Genomic DNA, 16,072 nt, shown 5'->3' with positions numbered 1-16,072 from the left:
CGGGGTGGGCACCCGTGATATAAATAATTAATTCACCGACGCAGGGTGGGCTCCTGCGAGGCACCAGCTGCAGGGGGGGATCCCCCCAAAGAAAAATGGCAGCCTGGTGCTGCAAATGTAAGGCAGGAGCGCTTCCCCCTGGGATATAAACAGCACTCTGCCATAAAGTACAAAAATAAAGCACCCACGAGGCGCTGGGGGGGGCATTAAAATCCCAAAAGGCCCCAGGAATGACCCCTAGAGCAAGAAGGGTCCCAACAGTCCTGGAAGAACAAAGGTGGAGCAAAACAGCTTACAGCACAGAAAAGTCCTCCAGCATCCAGGGCAGCCAGGGGCTGGGCAGGGCCCAGAGAGGCAAGCCTTCCCCTGGGCCCCAGCAGCAGCACGCCCCTGGTTGTTTCAAGTTAGGAAAAACAAGAACATTTCCATGGGGCCACAGCCCCCTTTTATACAGCAAAATCCTTTGTCTAGCAGGGTGCAGGCAATGGGAGAACAAGCTACAACTGGTTATGGGGAACTCCTGAGCACTTTGTTTTGCCCTGCCCCTCTCTCCCTTTCACTGGACAGGCTAGGGACATCAGACGCACCACAGGGGGGGAGCCAGCATTATAGAGGGAAGGCCCAGCCCTATTCAGGTCCCAGGTGCAACTCCTCCCTGCCATCAACATGCATATCTCTCCATTCACCACTGGGGCAGACCCATCCTGACTCCTGGAGCAAGGCACACCAGCCAGCTCCAGCCAATCACAAGCCAGACAGCCAATTCACATTCACTGCACGGACATTGCAACTTCTAGAAGTGGTACTTCCACACCAGATACAATAAAGCCACAAAAATCATTGTGCAGCATTCAATCTCACGAGTTCGCACATACCAAACTCGACTCTGCACACCCCACACATCAGGAACTACCATGGTCACACATATTCCCCATGCATTCCTATGGGAGGGCAGGTCACTCTCACCATACACACAGAGAGCACACGCACTTTACACTGAACCACAGTGAAAAAGTGCGCAGAGACCTAAAATCACGAACATCAGGTTACAGAAATAGGCTAGGAAAAAGCAAAAAAAGTTTTGGGGTCAACCTGCCAAAAGGGCCAGGTCCAACAAGGATGCTTTGTGGGCCAAAGGTGAGAAACCCCTCCAAGAAGTGATCGAGATAGTTAAAAAAGCAGAAATGACAGGATGTTGTACAAAAGCTGGCTAAATGAAGGTAAAGGCAAACAGGATTAACCCAGTGTGGTGGTGAAAATAAGTAGCAGCAAGAAAGCACAAAGTTAACACAAAGTTAACAAAGGTAAAGTTACTGAAGAAACTGAATATAAAGGGGGAACAAGAAATTTTGGACAACTTAAATGCTATCGCTGCGGTAGCAACAGACATTTAGCGAATGACCGGAAATGTCCTGCAAGGAACAGTAAATGTACACATAGTGGACTAGTGGGGCATTTTCAAATGGGAAAATAAAAGCAAGAGTGAAGTCAGTGGAGGAGAATGATGAAAACAAAGTGGATTCATCTGATGAGTCAGAGTATAACTTGTGTGTACTAATATAACTGAATAATCTAAAAATGACACTCAAGAGAAAGGTAAAAAGAAAAAACCTGTGTGCGTGGTTAACATAGGAGGAGTGAGCATTGAGATAGTAGCTGATTCAGGGTCAGTAGGTACTATTGTCAATAGAAACGTATGGAAGGAGAAATTCCAACATAAACTAGGGAAGGTATTGGAATCAGCAGATATTACCCTAAGAACATTCACGGGTGAACCCATTCAGCTGATGGGATGTAGAGAGCTTGAGTTTATTTTCAAGGACAGAACTACCACCAGCAAATTATATATTTCTGCCACGGGTCCATCTGTACTGGGATGGAAGGACCAAGGAATATTGGGGATCACGCTTAATCAAAACAGTTCGTATCCCGTAATGGTCTTACAAATGGACAAAGTATGTGAGTCAAAAATTCCGGCTAGGTTCCCGAAAGTATTCAACGGCACCATAGGAATGTTGAAAGGATTTCAACATATAAGAAAACTAAAAGAAAACGTTATCCCGAGCATTCACAAGGTGAGACACATTCCGTTTTCACTAAGAGAAGAAGTGAAGATGCAAATTGATCATTTACAAGAGGCGGGCATAATAGAACCAATGGAATCATTGGAATGGGTCGCACCCTTGGTCATTGCAAGGAAGCCCAACGGCAAACTGAGGTTGTGCATCGACCTGCGCGACCTCACAAAAGTATCCTGGTGGACCAGTATCCACTGCCAAAAATAAATTAGATACTTTCCCTCACTAAAAACATGAAGGTTTTCCTAACAATAGACCTTGCTGCGGCATACCATCAGGTCCCTCTGCACCCCGAAAGCAGGCATCTTACCATCTTTATTTCACCTTTTGGGTATTACAGATTCAAGAGGGTACCTTTTGGATTAGCTTCGGCAGCAGCACTATTCCAGAGGCTCATGCATGAAGTTTTTAGAGGAATAAAAAAAGTACTCATATTTCTTGTCTTGCCCATTCTTGTAATGGGCAAAGACCAGGAGGACCACGATCAGAAATTGGTACATCTATTAAATATACTGGAAAGGTGTGGAATGACTGCAGAGCAAAGAAAGTGCAAGTTTGCAGAAAAAACAGTAACGTACCTGGGGCACGAAGTAACACCGGAGGGAATAAAGCCCAAGAAAGAGCTACTCAGGGCAATCAGAGAGGCACCAGTTCCTAAGAAGAAAGATGAACTCAGAGCATTTCAGGGACTGGTGGAATTTTATTCGAAGTTCGTGAGGAACTTTGCCACAAAGACTTATAGCATTAGACAACTGTTAAAGTCTAGGAACAAGTTTGAATGGTCTCAAGGTTGCAACAATAGTTTTAATACCCTCAAACAGGATATTTGCGAGGCACCACCCCTGCAAGGCTTTGACACTAACCTTAGCAGCATTGTCACTACTGATGCCAGTGGTAGAGGTGCAGTCCTCACACAGGCAGTCAGTGAAGGAAAAGAAGCTACTATACCCTTCGCATCCTGCTCACTCACAGAAACAGAGGAAAAATACTCAGTAATTGAGAGGGAAGCATTGGCTTATGTTTGGGGACTGGAACACTTTCGGCAGTTTATCTGGGGGGAAAAGGTCACCTTACGGTGCGACCATAAACCGCTCACAAAAGTGCTTACTGTAAACGGATTATATAATGCATCACCCAGACTGGCACGTCCGTCTGTGAGTCTGCTAGATTACAACTATAATGTGCAGTACCTGCTTGGTGCAAAAAACAGAGTTGCTGATTTCCTAAGCAGACTACCCCTACTAGGCCAAGAGGAGCCAGGGGAAAGGGAAGAGGAATTTTGTGTGGCAAGCATCAATGAAGAGTTTCCCAGCATACAAAATGATGACTGGAATAAGGCATACCTAAAAGATGAGACACTTCAAGAAGTGCACAAACTCATTGTTAGTGGCTGGGCCAGCACGAAGAGTATGAGAAATGAGCTTAGACCATTCTGGGAACTCAGAAATGAATTGTCCAGAGAAGGTGAGCTCATTTTGAGACAAGGCAAGGTTATACCACCTGTCGCACTAAGGAAATGAATATTAGACATATGCCATGAAGGACACCTGGGAATAAAAAAAAACCCACAGGATTAGGAGCTGGTATTGGTGGCCGGGCTGCGACTTAGAAATTAAACGTGCTGTGAGAAACTGCATCCAGTGTAAAAATTCGGACAAATCTCAGGTTAGGATGAAACCCCCTCTGCAATCATCATTACAATGTCCTAAAATGCCATGGGAAAGAGTGGGCATAGACATTATGGGACCCATAAGGTAAAAGGAAGAATATGTACACATTGTGGTCATGGTGGACCAATGTTTAAATGGCCTGAGTTTAAGAAATGCCATAAAGTTGAGACACAGGATATAGTCACATTCCTGGATAGAGTTTTCACGAGGGAAGGCATACCAAAAACTGTTGTTAGTGACAACGGAAGCCAATTCACATTAGGGGGGTTTAAAAAGTTAATGGAAAGGAATGGAATTAAACATAAAATAACTTCTGTGTATCATTCCACAGGAAACGGTGCAGTTGAACGCTTCAATAGAGTAATAAAAGGTACAATACAACTTGCTAACAACAATGGACTGTGTTGGATGAAAGAAGTGTACAAAATGATCTGGGCATACAGGATTGCACCAGGAGAGAGCACACACATCAGCCTTTTCGAGTTTATGAGAGGAAAGACACCTTTTCCAAAGGACAAGGTTTGATGGCTCAAAACAGCAAGGAGAGCAGAGTGGTCGAGTGCATCGGCAAAGGAGAGGATCCAAAGGAAACAATGTGCATGTAAGGAAAGATATGATAAAAAAACATAAGAGCAAATAAATCATTATCAAAGACGGAGACAGAGTGAGAATGAAGAAAAGTGGTTTTGTTGAAAAGGGTCAAAATAGATTTTCTAAACTGTTAGTAGTGGAGAAAGTCTTCTGCAATTCTGCCCTCCTTAACAATGGGAAAGTGTGGCATGCATCCGCGCTATCAGCTTGTACATCTACAGAGGGAGAAAGAGACGACAGAACGAATGATCTGAGCACTGCTGGATCGCCACAACATGAGGAACAGGAGGACACTAGTAATAAGGACAACTTTGACTGGTTGATCAATGAGGAATCAGAGTCGGATGGAGAAGGGAACTGCACACCCGCATTATCCCAAACCAATGGCAATGTGGTTGGTACTGACCAGGCGCACATTGAGTCCATCTGCAATACAGAGACGTTAGCACTAGCAGTTCGGCCGAGTCGCCCGGCGGGTGAGTGATTGCCAGTCAGAGGAGGAAGAGGATCCTGAGGAAGTTATTGCAAAAGAAGTAGAACCCGTCATTAGCAATGCTGAGGGTTTTACTGGTACAGAGAGCACCATTGAGTCAGAAGAAGAACAGGAAAAAGAAGGAGACAAAGCGAAGGAAGCAGGATGTATCAGTAGACGTGGCTGAAGTATTGTGAAGCCCAGCAAGTACAAAGACTTTGTTTGTGACTAACATACTATGTCTGTGGTTCTCCTCCTTCTCTTAATTACGAACCACAAATTTGTTTCCCTCCATAAGGAGATGTGTTGTGTTGGGCAACTACCTTTGCTCCCCATTGTCCCCTTTAAGCCTCCGTCCTCGCCGCGCTCGTCCCTGCCCTCACGTTTGCTAAGCATGACATCAGCTGGCATTCTAGAATGCCAGCTGACAGTTGAGTTTGACAGTTGACAGTTCGCGATATAGATTCAGCCTGCAGCCAGTACCGATCACTTCTGCTTTGCTGGTGTGTTGTATTTCATAATACAATTAAAATTTGAATAATAACTAAGCATTGCCTACCATCCTTCTTAACATAAGCCAGCAGTGACACGGTGGCACGTACATATCTGCCTGTGCAGGCGCGAGGTAAACACAGAGCCGCACCGCCCCCTCCCAGCCTGGACTCCCCACGAGGAACGACGGGGTGTGTTGTGAAAAGCAGCTTTTATGGTATGCTGAGAGCGGGAGCTCTTGCTTTACCCGTTCCTGTTTTCATTGATAAATGACTGCTGTGAAAACAAGCTCCTACGAGCCGGCTCTCACTGCCAATGTCTGAGAGCCGACTCACCCAGATTCTTGCCCCCTCGCCAAGTTGAATGGGGGAGGAGGTTGGGTTGCTTGGCGACGCCTTGCTCTTCCTGGAATTTCCAGCAGCTCCTCTCCGGGACGAGCCCTTTGTTGCCTGGCAACCCCCAGGCGGGCACCAATCCCAGCGCGGCTCTTCCCTGATGTAAGGGGTGCAGCACACAGGGTTCCCGAGGCTCCTGAGCTGGCTTAAATGTTTAAAAGTTTAAATGGCGTGAACACAAGCCGGCGGTGGTGATAACACGCCAGTTCCCTCACAGTTCCCACACAAGCAGAGGCAATCCCCCGGTCCCGTGGCGGTGATCTCACGATGAGATGTGGGGGGCGGGAGAGAAGACTCGGACAGCGGGAGGGGTGGCACAGGAATCCCCGGGCCTGTGGTGGTGATCTCACGGTGAGATGTGTGGGGGGGCGGGAGAGAAGGCAGGGACAGCAGGAGGGGTGGCACAGGCACAAAGTAGTGCTCAGCAAACACGCAGTAAAGGGGCCAATAGCCATGGAAGGAGACATGGCAGTGATAAGGCGGGACTAGCAGCCTCTAAACCAATCAGAAGGCAGCATTTAGAAAAAAACAAATCCACAAGCCAATTAAAAAGATAGCCGGAAAGTGGGCGGGGCTTCCCCATCTATACTGCATACAGCATCTCTCGACGAGACAGCGCATGCGCTGCCTAGACCGAGACCTTAAAACAGTTCTGCAGAACAATGTAGTACGTTTTATAGTAATTCTGATTCCACTCTCTGAAAAGACTTTTAGGATTCAAGACATAGGACCATAAAAAGAGATTCAACATACTTGTGATTTCTCCAAAGTCCTAGGGATAGATTCACAAAAGTATTTATCAGTCCATAAAGAGTAGCACTGGAATACTCTTTTATGCACCCTTACATGCCTTTGTGAATCACCTCCAAAACCTCCAACTGCCTATTAGTAAAAGAAATAGGTCTCTGGTTGATCTGTTAAAATAACAGTTTTGTGACAATATTTGTAAACATGAGTCTGTAGTGATGGTGAGATAAAAAAATATATTACAACAAAGAAGCCATTCTAAATATCGTCGCTAAATTACATATACAAAGGTAAGGTTTTCATGTCTTGTTTCAGACAAAAGCACATCCTCAGTCCATCAAAAAAGGATGTTTAAAAAGTATTGACAACATTGCCACTTTTTAAAAGGGCAATTGCAGCAATCAGCAGCTGGCCATGATGGTTGTTTATTTGGTTACTTACCCCCACATGCATCAATCTAGGATTTTGCATTTCTTAAATAGCGAAAATTAAGGAATCGCTATTTAGGAAATGCAAAATGCTATGCATCAAGAAATCCTAAAAGTTTTTAGGATTTCTTAATTTTCGGAAATTGCGATTCCTTAATTGCGAAGTGCAATTAAGGAATGGCATTACATTGATTCCTATGGGCCTAGAGGCCCATAGGAATCAATGTAGTCAATTGGAAGGCAGTAGCAAATTGCGAGTGGCACTTAGAAAATTTCATGGGTGCAGGGGGGGGTCCAAAGGACCCCCCCCGCACCCCTGAAATGCATTTGAAAGTGCATGTTTCACACACACATGTCCTAAGGACATGTGTGTCTGTAACTGGACAGTTTAAAAAATGCATTTTTAAGCATTTTTAAACAATTTCGCAAATTACCACGAGGTTGAACCTCGTGGTAATTTGCACTTCCAATTTGAATAATCGCAATTTTTTTTTAAATGATGCATAGCTTTTAAGGAATCGCAAATTTGCAATTCCTTAAAAGCAATCGCATTTTTGGAATTCGGTAAAAATACCGAATTACTCAAAAATGCTTGATGCATCCCAAACACATATTTAGGAAGTGCAAACGGCCGAATTTACCGATTCGCACCGTTTGCACTTCCTAAATAGGTTGATGCATGTGCCCCCAAATGTTTTAATGTATCTCAAACAAAGTCCTTGAGAATCAGATTGCTTTGCAAGTAAATGAGATCAGCAGTAGTAGGTAGTAGTAGATATGACAGGTAAAAACACATTGCACTTTTATACATTTCACCACAATGTGGTGAAAAATGTATATCATTCGTTTGCATGTTTTCCACATCTCTCATTGCCTTATGCCATAAGATCCGATTCAGACGGGAGACTCCCGATTTCCGAAGCGCAACATGGCTTTATTTTGGCTGTCTCCCGCCTGAAATGAATGGTCTCAGTGTCAGCAACAATTACATTTGGATATGAAGGCGTTACAAAAAAGTGGAAAAGCTGCAGGGAAAAAAGAACAATTAAGTAGCTGAAATGCATTGCATACATTGCCACCGTTTTTTGAACTAGAAGAACTAGAAAAAAATTCGGGAGAATGTACTACCGCATTGACTACTATTGAAGCACAGGTAATTGTTGCGGACACTGAGACCAACCAAATGCTCGTCGTAGTCGTAGACAATGTAAGCCAAGATATTTCCACTTCTAGTTTCGCCCTTGCCTTACCACTTTTTAAAAGAGACCGTCATCCATTATCAACTGAAGCGTTTCTCGTTAAGTGCAATAACACCACCAAATAAATTCCAGCTATAAATGTAACTGTTAGAAAACGGAATGCTAGCATACCTTTTTAAAAGCATATCTTAATTTCAAGAGCATACGAATTTCACAGTATGAATTGAAATATTATCAAATACGAATTTTGATATAAGATAGCTAGAGCAGGTCTCTACAATTCACAAAATATAGTTACATTGAGCGAATTGCGGATGTTCTTTAGGTGTAAATGGAAGGGCGCAATAATTAATGTATTTGGCTCCAACTGCAGCACGATAGGTCACTACTCTAAGATGGCTGCCAGCTCTGCAGTATTGTTCCACTTCCGCGTTGAGTGTGAGACAAAGCTTTCGTTTTTCGAAATTGACAGCTTGGCAACCCTCGTTCCGAGATATTAGTAACATCGGAGGCTGGGGCGCAGGTGAGAGTCCACAGGCAAGATAGGGGCTTGGCGCTTGCGGAACGTTCCTAATTATGCTATTAGCCTTTTTAACGTGCATTTAGAAAATAACGGCAAGTGAAACTGCCGTATTTCCTTGCACACTTATCTTTTACTTGTTACGTCTTACAGGGCTCTTTTTGGCATTTCAAAAGTAACAGAGAGTTCGTGGTGTTTACATTCATATGCACTTCTCAAACAACTCCTGCTTTAAAATCAATTATTAGAATATTATTATATAGAATAATATTATTATATAGAAATATATAGATTATATAGAATCGATTATTAGAATAAGTCACTCTCGTCCCGCGCACTACTTTATAAACTGACTCCTTGCTTGATTTTATACGGGCATCGCTGAGGGCGTGGCCTTAGGGTTTTCTGGGCTGGGTAGTCCAGAGCGTGGAAGCACAACTTTTGGTCAAAGGGAGAGCGCATTTTTAGGTCTCGGTCTGATCCAGCGCATGAGTTGGTCTGGCCGAGACATTTAGTAGCTGCTTTGAAAAGTGCTACTTTCCTGGCTACCAGCTTACTATCATGCACACAGGCGCCTGCGACGTGCACAGCACTTTTTCCTGTCTTGCGCGCCTGCTCGCACACACAACTCCCAGGTGGGTTGCGCTGCCAATGCTTTTTAACCCCTTCCATGCTCATGACAGAATGGTTCCGTCATGAGCGTCGGTTGGCCTGTGCTTATGACGGAACTGTTCCGTCATGGTTCCATTGGTTCTTTAGAACCTTCAGCACCGCAGCGAAATTCGCGCAGCGCTGAAGGGGTTAAGAATGACTTCATCCCTCTGGGCTGCTTTTGTACATGAAATTTCCTGTGATTGTCATTTCTCGTTTCCCAACAGGATTGCTCGCTAGTTTCATGTTCCTGTGTGTTTTTTCTCCATCATGCACATCTACGTGTTTCTGTTTACAGCAGCTGAAGCACGACTCGCAGCGCGCTCTGTTTCTGAGGTTAAAATAATCCCCATGAAGAGGGTGAAAAGCTCTCCCTACCTTGTGCCGTTTACAGGTATCTTTTTTCAATCACTCTGGCTGCTCCTAAACATGCTTCTTCTTCCTCGCCTTGGCATTTAACCGCCTCGTCTCCATCATGTCTGACCAGACTCTTGGACTCATTCAGCCCTAATGATTAAACCGTGATTTTATTTGCTTCTTGTTTGCTGAGGCTAAAACAATAAGTGGGCTTTTTTCCATGTGAACATCATCTTGAGTGGATCTTTGGTTGGCTTATAATTTTCAGACTAATTTATGATTATTTAATACCATTTTATATTTGCATGCAGCAGGTATGCGCAATCTTTATTGAGAGATTGGATGGTTGATGCAGGAGTACTACCTACAGTGTAGAAATAATACAATGCGATTGTTCTTTGCATGCACATACTCTAACCCTAATCTGATAATAGATCTGAAATATTATTCGAGCCACTTAGATGATGCTCCGCATCAGTGGTTAAAATTGTGGTGTTGTGTTAGTTATTTGTAATGCGGTAGTTGCTCAGTGATTAGAAGACAGTTGTCTCAAAGAAAAGTACTAAAATCACACATGTTTATTGCTATGTAATGCCCACGGATGCAAGGCATGAGTGTGCCCAAAGTTACATTATGAGACTTATATATAACACCTTTTACGACATCCTTATTAGGTTTTGCCCACAGACAGCTTTTAGCTGTCAGTTGTCAAAAAACCTTTTGTGGACCATACCAAAATCTTACAGTGACCGAAGAGCCAGCCCACTGCTTACCGACAGTTGGTTTTATTGTCACGCTCAGTTGCTTGCTCCCTATTTGATGGTTTTCCTTCTTGTTTTTGTCTGTCCTCTGGATCATATCTTCCTTATATTCCTTTTCATTAGATGACTTGTATCCTTTCACTGCACACATTCAGGGAACTACTTTTTTTCTTCTTTTTTAAGCACGCCATGAGAGTGTGTGTTTTCTTGCTGTCTCTGTCGTGTGCTGCTCCCCCTTCAAATACCTGCCAAAGAACAACATTTGTAAATCATATGCAATAAGTACAGAAGAGTCTTTGCCCACGCCATTAGGCTCCAGTAAGTTGGATACTGATGCCACCCTACTCGTTTATGGGCTGCATTTACAATCTGAAATGCATGAGGGAGTTAGAGCCTGAAGCCATTCCTTGGCATAGCCACCCTTCTTTCGGGCCATACAAATGCACTTGGGATGACGTAACATATTTTAAATGTTAGATCACGCCCCGTTCTAAAATGTTAGCTGTCTGAAAACAAAATTGACTCTGATAGGGGCAGAAACCTCCAATGCACTTTATAAAATATATCTTTGGAAACCGTGTTCTTCTAACAGGACAATAGATCTTATGCTGAATGTAATGAACAAATCACAATAAAGACTGTCAGAAAATGTTACACTGTTGTGCGCACAGTGAACCTATTGCATTATGTGTGGTGACATTACAGCTTTTTTTCCGGTCCCCTCACCACAGGCTAATTTAGGGCAGAGTTGGTGAATTTGCAATAAGTATTCATCCCGTCCCTACCCCAAACAAGCATTGACACAGCCAATAGGTCTTGCCTTTGGGACCTCATAAGTGTTTAGCCATGCAGCACTTGATGTTGTTGCAACACAGATATTGTGCTGGATAACTAAACACTTATAAGGTCCCAAAAGCGAGACCTATTGGCTATGCCAATGCTTGTTGTAGGAAAGAGATTGCACAATTATCTCCTACAGGCGGTCGTCACTGAGTAGGGTCATCACACATGCTCATAGAAAAAAAATCAAGGGTTACTGGGACCTTACAGTTACGCTCAGATTTCATTTGCATAAAACCATTGAAATTCAGCAGTTCTAGTTATCTGAGCTAACTATAACAAATGTCTCTGCAGACATGGTCAGTGACATCACTGTTGACATCTCAAACAACATCACTGATGACATCATCAAGTGAGGGAAAGTGTTTCGTAAATGTTTCTGAGACTTAAAGATATATAGTAAGCACCTACATAAATTAAATTAATATTCATTCTAAACTAGTAATGAGTGATACTATTGTCTGAGTTCGTGTTTGACTATTTGTATCAGTGTGGGTGACTGAGTGCTGATTGTGTGAGTGAATGTGTGAGTGAATGTATAGGTGAATAAGGGGGTGTTTGAGTAGCTGTATGGGTTTGTAAGTGGCTGCGTAAGTGGCTTCATTGGTGATTGAGTGTGATTGGCTATATGGGTGAGTGATTGGCTGCCTTAGTGACTATATGGACAGGGGAGTGTGTGAGTGGCTGTTTTGGTGACTGAGTGGCTCTACTGTGTGAGTGGCTCTATGGGTGAGTCAGTGGGTATGTTAGTGTCTGTATGGGTAAGTTAGTGGCTGTTTGAATGGATGTATGGGCAAGGGAGTGTGTGTGAGTGGCTGTTTTGCACAGTAAGTGTGTGTTGACTGGCTGTAGAGGCAAGTAAGTGGGTGTGGGATTGTTTGTATGGATGTGTGAATGGGTATGTAAGTTGTTAACTGTATCAGTGAATAGATGTGTGAGTAGCTGTATGGGAAAGTTAGTGGCTTTGTGAGTAGCTGTATGGGTGAGTGAGTGGCTCTGTTGGTGAGTGCGTGGTTGTGTGTATGTGTGACTATTAGCGAGTGAGTGGCTCCATGGATGAGTGAATGCTAGTGTGAATGGCTGTATGGGTGAGTGAGTGGGTGTGCAAGTGGCAGTATGGGTGGGTGATTTGGCTGTGTTAGTGGCTGTATGAGTGAGTGAGTGGGGGTGTTTGAGTTGCTGAATGGGTTTGTGAATGGGCATGTAAGTGGTTGTGTAGGTGTTTGAGTGGAAGTAAGAGAGGTATGGGGGTGTGAGTGGGTTCCTGAGTGGTTCAGTGGATGATATCAAAGGTGATGTCACACACCAAGACATGAGTGATGTAATATGTGAGGTCATAAGCAGTGCATTGCGGGGGGCATAAGTTGTTGTTAGCTCAGGTAACCATACCCGCTGAATTTCGATGATTTTGTACAAGTGAAATGTGAGCCTAAGTATAATGTCCATGTAAACTTTGGTTTTGTTACTAAATTTCTCGGGTTTTTTAAATTCTATTCCCTAACTATAACTTTCCTGTAACCTTTGATTTCTTCAGTGATTGTCTATGTCTTTTAAACGTTTTCAACCTAACTGTAACCTGTCATCTTTGAGAGCAGGTTTGTGAGTGCCTGTGTGAGTGGGTGTGTGAGTCTGAGTGGGTCTGGGAATGCCCTTTTTGGGTCTGTGGATGGATATGTGAGTGGTGCTACGGATTACGGTTATTTGCATACTTAGGGTACTTAAAAAAGAGAACCAAGGACTCTGCTCTCACCAGGGGACAACACGAAAGAAATCACTCATCACAGTTAGTATACATCAGATTGTACTGCAGTATATCAGTGATGAATTTTCCTTTATTAAGGATTGTATAGAGTTTTTCCACGTGGAATATGAGAGGAAACACACTTGCTTTGTATTCACCAAGCCCAAGAAGTTAGGATTGTTTGGGCTTTACTGAAGCAGAGCTTCAACTGGGTCACCTGCTATGTTTATATTTGTAAGTGCTTCCTGTTGAGGTTTAATTGCTGTGTAATCAGCACCATGGAAAGAATCGAAGCTCATTTTTCCAAGATGAGTCCACTGTTTTGCCGAAAACATCTACCCAACTAGAGTACTTTCATGTGGCTAATTAGTAAGTGCTACCTCGTTGAGTAAATGTTGCATGCATATTCTACACTACAGCTGCGTAAAGGACCATGAGATGTGCATGTAATTTCGGCAATGTTATTATTCCTCAAGCATCTTCATCCACAAATCTGTGCCAACATGAATACTTGTCAAGAGAAGACCACAAGATTACAAAGAGGTGAAGCTCCACCAAACAGAGGTACTTCACCTTAACTAAATGAAGTAAGTGCTTCTTTGTTTGGTAAAGATTTCCTTGTATTCCGCTGCATCTTCAACGTGTCACCAAAATCTTCAGGAAACACGCTGCAGGGCCTTTTGTTAGGTTGTCCATCAACATGGGAAGACTTTTACATACTACTAAGGAAAACGGGCATGGCCAAATAGGCTGTGCTTGAAGATGACTTTGTGTATTTGCATACTCAAGGTAATTAAAAGAAAGGAAGGATCATCGACTCTGCTCTCACCAGGAGATGACGAGAAATAAATCACTCTTCACAGTCACCCCAGATCAAATTGAGCTCCAGTAGATCAAGGATGCAGTTGCTTCCATTAATTATTTCAGATTGTATTTCAACATGGAATATGAGAGGAAACACATTTGCTTTGCCTTCCCCAAGCCCAAGAATTTAGGATCCTTTGTTGTTTAAACAAAGGGAGGGGGTTGTGCTGCCCCCGTCCCCAGGCTAATTTTGTTCCGGGGCCCAATTCCCCAGGGCCCAGCCACAACTTCCTGGGTGCCCCAGAGCCCACCCTGGGCACTCAGTTTGCTATGATGGTGACTGTGGGAGGAGCTTCAATGTCCCTACGCTCTCTGCCGGCTCCTCACCTTCTGCAAGAGACGGCATTGCTCCTGCACGCAGGGAGCTGCTAAATATGCAGCTCTCCGTGTGCGGGAGCAGTCTTTCATCTGTTTACCTGCTTGCATGACAGGAGACAGGGAAACAAATGAAAACTCCGCTCCCAGCAAGCGGGAGCAGTTTGAAAGCTCCTGCTTGCTGGGAGTGCAGTTAGTGTTTGCTCTTGCTTGGCAAGCAAAAGCAAACAGCTATGTCCCAGGGGTGGGCACCCCAGGAACCAGGGATCTGGCTCTGGAGGATGTCCCATGCCCAATAATGGCTCCAAGAGGGGAGCAGTGTGGCCCCCAACTTTAATTAGCATTAGCCAGCCCGGGGAGGTAATGGTCCCCAGGGAAAACAATATATTGTTTTTATTTTGCCCTGGGACAGTGATGGTCCCCGGGGCTTCAGACAGCCCCATGAGGCTGAGGTCTGCGCACCCCGACCTCCATTTTAAAAATAAAGCCCCCAGAGAGGTGGTGGTACCTGGGTCTCCCTTGAGTCCTTGGATAGCGGTCTGTGTGGCGCCCCTCCATTGTTATAATAAAGCCCCGGGGAGGTGGAGATTCCCGTGGCTCAATAGAGCCCTAGGAAGGGGGATCCGTGCTCCCTCCTCCTTTTTTGCCACATGTCCCCTGGATCTGGCCCACCGGAGATACATTATGAACAAGCGTGGTAGCCTACATAAAAAAAAAAACTTTTGTCCTGGGTTCACGATTTCACACTAAGAATAAAACCTACAATGAAACAAAAAATGCTTTTCTGCCCTGGCAGGGTCCCTAAGGGACCCCAGGGCTAGGGTTTTAAGGTATTCCTACCCTGCCCCATTTTCATTTGTGGGACTCGGTTGAGTCCCAAGATGGCTGCCAACACTTACTGGTTGAAGTGTTATCAACTAATCAGACATGGGGACTGTCGGATGCTCGGAGGCTCTGCGCCACTATATACACAAATTTGGATTTATTTTACTATCTCCAAAACTCCTGAACGGATTTACACTAAATAACAGAACAGGCACCTTCTGAACCAAGACCTACCATTCTGCCGAATTTGGTGTAATGTGTATGGGTGTGTCAGTGAGTGAATGGATTTACTCGTGATATATTGGTGAGTAACTGTATATGTGAAATGCAGTATAGGAGAGTGGTTGGAGTATATGAATGATTGTATGTGTGAGTGAGGGATTGTGATAGTGGCTGTAAGGGTGAGTTTGTGTTTGTGTGAGTGACTCTATGGGTGAGTAAGTATGTGTTAGCATTTGAATGAATACGTGAGTGGGTGTGTATATAACTGTATATGTGAGTAAGTGGCTGTGTAATTGACTCTATGGGTGCCTGAGTAGGTATGTGAGTAACTCTATGGGTGAATAACAGTGTGTGAGTGGCTATATGGGTGTATGAGTGGATATATCAGTGGCTGTATTAGTGAGTGAATTGCTGTATGAGTGGCTGTATGAGTGACTGAGTGGATGTGTGCATAGACCTATGAATCAGTGAATTGTATGGTAGTATCAATGGTTTTGAGAATGGTAGTGTGGAAGCTGGAGTCGGTGTATGAAAGGTTATATTGGGGTGTGAATGAGTGCATAAGAGATTCTGTGGATGATGTTATCAGTGATGTCATTTGATTTGATTTAACCCCTTCGCTGCTAGGCCTTTCCCCCCCCTGTGCTAAGCCTTTTTTTTGGCTATTTGGGGGAGTTTGCGCTTAGTCCCCTGTAACTTTTTGCACACATAAGGTATCCATGCCAAATTTGCGTCCTTTTTTCCACCATCATGGGGATTTTAAAGGTACCCAGGGTTTGTTGATTTCCCTGGAGGGGACCCAGAAATTGCCAAAATATAGCTAAATGTTTTTGTTTTTGTTTTAAAAATGGGAAAAAGGGCTACAGATGAAAGGGTCTGTTTTTTCCCCTGTAAATGGTATCAA

General features: G+C 44.0%; 1 protein-coding gene across 3 annotated transcripts in view; it reads left to right on the top strand.

The window, feature by feature from the left end:
* The first annotated feature begins 8,512 nt into the window (after positions 1-8,512).
* PNPLA4 (patatin like domain 4, phospholipase and triacylglycerol lipase) overlaps positions 8,513-16,072 on the top strand; it is a 274,934-nt gene continuing 267,374 nt past the window's right edge. The window contains exons 1-2 of one of the 3 annotated variants that reach the window (XM_086934663.1): positions 8,513-8,595; positions 9,542-9,637. The gene's annotated coding sequence lies outside the window, so the exon portion shown is untranslated. Of the gene's footprint in view, positions 8,596-9,541; positions 9,638-13,418; positions 13,530-16,072 lie in introns of all 3 variants that reach the window. The other 2 variants (XM_086934662.1, XM_086934661.1) reach the window with 2 other exon arrangements.

Source organism: Lissotriton vulgaris, chromosome 8, assembly GCF_964263255.1.
Source record: "Lissotriton vulgaris chromosome 8, aLisVul1.2, whole genome shotgun sequence".
In the NCBI taxonomy this organism is placed as follows: Eukaryota; Metazoa; Chordata; class Amphibia; order Caudata; family Salamandridae; genus Lissotriton; species Lissotriton vulgaris.
The sequence above is the reverse complement of the archived record's forward strand: the minus strand, read 5'-3'. Positions and strand labels throughout refer to the sequence as shown.